This window comes from Cyanistes caeruleus, chromosome 9, assembly GCF_971803275.1.
Source record: "Cyanistes caeruleus chromosome 9, bCyaCae1.hap1.1, whole genome shotgun sequence".
NCBI lineage: Eukaryota > Metazoa > Chordata > Aves > Passeriformes > Paridae > Cyanistes > Cyanistes caeruleus.
This window is the reverse complement of record NC_141709.1, coordinates 30,259,227-30,265,226: the sequence shown is the minus strand read 5'-3', so window position 1 is coordinate 30,265,226 and position 6,000 is coordinate 30,259,227.

The following is a 6,000-nucleotide window of genomic DNA, read 5'->3' as shown; positions in this document are numbered from 1 at the left end:
GAACCTCCCAAAATGTATGACTGATTGGCTCTATTGTAAGGTCTGGTTAGGACCATTTTGACATGTCTTCTGCTGGAGAATGTCTTTGTTAAAACTCTTCAGAAATGCATCTGTTACTTAATACCAAGACAACTCAGAATAACCTGAGTGAGGCCTGGCCAGGATGGAAGATGGGCTTTACCACATCCCAGGGGTATAAGTTCAGGCTATTGTGAGTTGTTTCTGGTTTTGTGATGACTCCCAGCAGGGAAAAAGCTTGAGATTCACAGTTTTTCGCCAATGAGATAAACATTCTCCGCTCAACTCCGTTTGCAAGTCTTCATTTATTTAAAGTCTTCAAAGAAGTCGACACAAGAACATGACTGCATTCAAACAAGGTTCTTAGGTGGGACAGAGCAGTTTCTGCATTAGGGGAACGTGGATTACAGGAGTTTGCCCATGAGGTGCAGTAGCAAACATCTTCATGCAGCTTTGCAGGCCAAGGCTGCTCGTGAGCTCCCGTGGAGCACAAAGCGCCGCTCCAAGGTGCCAGAGGTTCAGGTGGGAGTTCAATCCTCTGGAGAGAAACAGAACTTCTGGAAGCCTTGCTAGTACAGAATTCTGAAAAGTTTGGAACTTGCTTAACAGCTTGATGTATTAACAGAAGCATTAAAAACAACAAAAAGGCCTCGGTTGGTTAGTGCAGGTGCCTGGTCTGCCAAGAGGCAGCTCTGAGGGAGGAGAGCTGATGTCAGCTGAAACCAAGAACCTTGATGAGCGAAGCAAGGAGAGCTGTGAGAACCCTGTCTCCTGGTGTACTGGACAGTCAGGTGTGCCCAACATCTGCTTTTGTCAGGACAGAGCTAAATGACATGACCTGCTATGACTTGCCAGACTCCTCTTTGTGAGATGGAGCATCCTCCTTGTCCTGCTCCCAGGAAATATTTGTCAGGCAACATTTGATTTGTTTCATCCTTCTACATCCCACCATGCCTCCTTGTGCACAAAAAGGAGCTGCTAGAACAGTGTGTTAGCCATTAGCTTGGAAAATGGCATGTAGAAGGAATGTCTTTTAGCACTGTATTCCATTACTGAGAAAAAACATCTCATCTGCTAGAGGAGTTGATGAAGCAAAGAAGAGACAACGTCTAGATCAAAAGCTTTCATTGAATTTTAAAATGTAAGACAGAAAAATGGTGGAAGGTGGCCTAGTTTTGAGAATGGAGAAAGGATGTTTTAGGAATTGGCATATCATGGCATTATTATTATTATTATTATTATTATTGCCACAGAATGGGAGAGAAGAGCACCAGTTTACCATTAACTCAAGGTGAATTTGCAAACTAGATATTTCCAGGGGACAAGCACATAACATGTGACATTTGTAGTGACAAATAAACTGAGCTGCTCATACACTCTGAGATCAGCAAATTCTGCCCTCTCCTTTAGCAAGTTCCACAGCAGCAAGCAGGTTAATTTGCAATTATCTACTTGTATCAGTTTAATTTACTTATCTCCTTGTGTGAAAGGGTGAGAATATGGAACCAGTCAGTTTTAGGATGGAGGTGAAGGTCTTGCCAGTGAAGAGGAGACGTCTACTCCAGTCTGCCACAGCTTTTGCCACTTATATCCCTTAAGGGAGCCCTTAAGGAACTCCCAAGGATACAGCACAGATGGAGGTAGAGAGGTTTTAAAAGCCATTTCTACTTTGTTAATAACGTGTGTGAATATTGGATTTTATTATTTCCTCTTTGATTTTATGACTATTGCAGATTATTCAAAAAGCAAACTGAAAAAGTCATTTATTGCCTGAGTTTGTTTTGTTTTTTAAACCTGTTACACTTTAAAGGATCATGAAGAGTTCCAGATCATACTCATAACAACAGGAATGCTTTATGAAATAAAGGAACTTGACTGCAAGTCTGAACACCACGATAAATGGAGGGGTGGGAGTCCATGTGGAGCTGTAAGGTTCAAGAACCCAGTGAGATTTTGCTGTAACTCCTGACTGAAGCACCTCAAGGGTCTGCCTGCCCTCTCCAAATGACCTCCATAAAGGGACTGATGATCTCCTGGTAAAAAGACATCAGGATAAAATCCTCCTGATACTTTGGGTCTTGCTAGAAACCAGACGTTCTCTGAGTACCTGACAGCCTCGCTTTGAACACTGGCAGGAAATAGATATTGGAGAACACAGGAATAAGAACACAGAAATAAGAAACCTTTTTTTATTGTTGTTTTTAATTTTTTTATTGTGCCTGATCATTCTCGAGCCATAATACCGGGGACTAAGATTTGGGCAAGGATCCAAACTGGTTCTTCCTCATTAAATCCATTCTCCTGTTCCCACATGCACATTAAGGTGAGCATCAAGTCTGATGTTTCAATTTTAAATCTCAATTCCCTTGCTTCGCTTCCGAGCCAAACCTTTCCTGGGGGAGAGAGAGGCACAGAGGATGAGAGTCCTTCTTGCAGGGAGCCTGTTTACACTGGCTGTGTGATGAAATTGCAGATCATTCTGAGTGGTTCTGGCTGTTTTGCACAAGACACCAGCTAATTAGGCTGCAATGTGTCCCCACCTTGACCAAGTACATGGTTTTTGTACAGCAATCTTCACTAAATGCTGCCAAAGTGCATGTGGCACCATGACCTTAAACTGATGTCTGTGTCACCAGCATTTCAGACAGACATTTCCTCGGGTCACAGACTAGGTCTAGTTAAGTCACCATTTTTTTCTTCCCTGGTGGCTTTCTGGTTTAATTGAAACCAAAGGGTTTAAGTTCAAGATTTACTATAGATATTTAAGCACTTTTTCCCCCTGCCATGTTCCCTATTGAGCTTTTCCTCCCAGAGGCAGCTGCATTTAACTTTTTACATGATGTTTGACAGCTTAAAATGCACCTTTTGTGCTGGTTTTCTAGCTGCTAAGACAGCTTTTTTGTGACTTCAAGGATCATCTTATCAATGAAAGACAAAAAAATAAAAGACAGGAAAGTATACACATCATAGTAACTTCAGATAATTGTAATTTGAGTAACTGTAAAATCTGACAATCAAACAGATTGCACCTGTTTAAGGTTAGTAAATATTCTTTTAAAAGGCTATTCTTTAAACATGATGCTTCTGGACCTGTGTTAATCCATAGGTATTCATATCTCTGCCACTGACAACTTCAATATGAACTGAAAACACAATCCAAACAAGGATTAGATTTTCCAATCAGGCAGTGACAGTAAAATTCTGAAGTACTTCCAATGTGTCAGGCCACTCCTGCAGTGGGAATTCTGCATAAATCACAGCAGTGCTCTGTGTCAAATGTTCTGTAGGAATAAAAGCCAAACTAAGTAGTAAGTGATTTAAATAAGGCTACTGGCTTGCTTCAAATTATTCCAAATTAAGTCATTTTTGAACTTAAAACCTTTGGCTTAAAATAAACCAGAGAGCCATCAGGGAAGAAAAATCTGAGTGCCATGAAAAGTGAGCTCTGAGTTCATGGATATGATTCATTTTCCCCTTTTCCTTTCCATCCATTCAGGGGCCAGCCAAATGCATCTTTACCTGGCCTTTCTTTACCCCAAAACTCAGAGTAATGGGAGGAACAGAGGGGCTGATGTGGCAGGATGTTTGTCAAAGGTTCTGCTGTGAGTGTCCTGTGAAGATATATACATATATATGTATATATATATATATATATTTACACAGGTATAGTGCAGTGATAGAGAACCTGGGCCTAAACAATATGTCTGGGTGGTGTTAATATGGGATTTGCACAAAATCACATCTCTCCATTTCTTCTAAGCTGGGGATGGAGAGATCCCTCACACACACACACACATAACCCTCTCAGAGTGTGGCACCAACATCTGAAGCCCCCAAGATTGGAATTTTTGTTGTTGGTGCTCACTTTCATCACATCCAATATTATCCCTGAACCAACTGCTTCTAAGAACATCACCCTTTGCTACATGTGTGGCTATTAATCTTCCAAAGAGGAATTTAAATGGCAGAGTGGACCCTTCAGGCTAACACAGGGGAGATGATGCCCTGCCTGTTTTTAATTAGAGCCAGCTTGTTTAATGAGGTAATGTTCTGTTGTGCTGGGTTATCTCCTGGAAGACGGGGCAGCAGGCGAGCTGCTGGGGAGGGACACTTGAAAAACATCACAGGCAGGCTGTTTAATGTTAGCACTATCATTCATCACCCGGGCTCTTTGGAGAGCCTGACAGACGGAGCACGTCCTGTGGGGACTCCATCAGCCTCTGGCGTGCTGCTCCATGCAATTTAGCCAGATGTATCAAAGCAGCAGGCGAGACCCTGCTATTTGGACAGCATTTACAGCATCCTGGGCAAATACTCAGGAAATGTTCAATAATGTGCCTTGCACAAGTGTGGCAAGGAGCAGATTCTCAGAGTGACGGGTTGCCAAGAGAAATCCTGGCAGTGCCTCGCTCCAGCTTTTAGTCACATGCTGGTTTTGTTGTTATTGTTTGAGGGATTATTTTTGCACGGGCTCTCTCGGTCTGAGGTTTCCAAGGGCCGGGTTTAAGGTGTCTTGCACACACCCATCTGGTTCCTGATCAAGAGGGCAAATGTGAGCAGCAGGATCCCTGGAGCACTGGTGGATCTGGGCACGGGGCCTGCTGGAGGGCTGGGGCGCCTTCCAGCAGACAGAGCAGGGCAGAGCTGAGTTCTGCAGCAGCCCAAACACTCTGCTCCCCATGCAAAAGGGATCAGTGGTGTTTGGGCAATCGCAGAGCAAATACCAGTACAGACAGGGAGTTTAGTGGGGCCTCTGGCTGTATCTCTAGGCTACAGAATCCAGTCTGGTATGCTGACAGCCTCTGTTTTGGAATCTAAGAGGGGTTCTGCAGAGTGTACTTCAAATACACCTAACTGTTTGACACTGAAATAACAATAATTCCCAAATTTTGCCATATGGACCTCTTCCCAAAAACTTGGATATACCCACAGCCCTGTCTTTGGTTCTCAGTGTGGAATATTGTGTCTGTGAGATCTCTCCATCAGTTACACAACTGGAGGACTGCTCTCTCAGGAGAGCAGATACTCTGGGGAAAGCAGGTTTCTGCTCTTTCTGCTACATGTCCTCTGCCCAGGCAGGGGGGCCACTGCCAGCAGCTGCCAGAGAAACCATTGCCATGAATTGTGTGGGTGCTGAAAGCAGATGGGGTTTGTGGCACTGGTGCTGTGCTATTTAAGTCTACAGCTTCCTTGCCAGCAAAGGAAGAAAAGAGCATGGTTAATGCACTGCCCCATGGGCTGCTGGCAGAAGATGTTTAACTTCTAGAGGGGGAGAAGTTCCAGTGGGCCTGGAAAAAGAATAGTTGTGATGTGTATTTTCAGCCTTAAGGCTAAAGCCTCATTAAATTCCCAATGCAGAAGCAAAGCTGTCTCTGGCACCAGTGTTTTTAAATTACTATTATTATTATTATTATTATTATTATTATTATTATTATTATTATTATTATTAACCGACTTTTCTGAGGAGACCCCCCCCTTCTCCCAGGAGCCAGACCTGCAGCTGGGGTGAGGGACAGACACACAACCCAGACACCTCCCCATGTGCTGGGGTGTCAGCTTCACCTGTGAATTCAGCTTTGGCTCAGGGTTGGTGCATAAAGATGTAAAATCCATCTGGGCCTTGCAGTCTTGGAAAGCTCTTTGATGGTGTTTCCAGCAACAGAAACGTAGCATGTGCAGAGCCTTGCATCCTGTTGCTAATAAGTCTGCTTTTACACCACTCTGCTACACTTAGTAACTTTCATTTACATATTTTTCCAATAATCTTTTAAACAAGTGACTAGATGACCATAAATCCTGGGGAGTGAGGAGTGCAGGGTGTGTTGGAGGAACAAGTGCTTGGGGCTCAGTTTAACCCTTCAGCCCCCACTAGAAAAGCCAGGGCCAGAGCAGCAGTGTCCTGCCATGTGCCCAGCAGAGAAGGTTGGCAGGGAAGGGTAAATGCTTCAAAAGGAACAGAATTTCTTCTTGTGCTATCCCAAA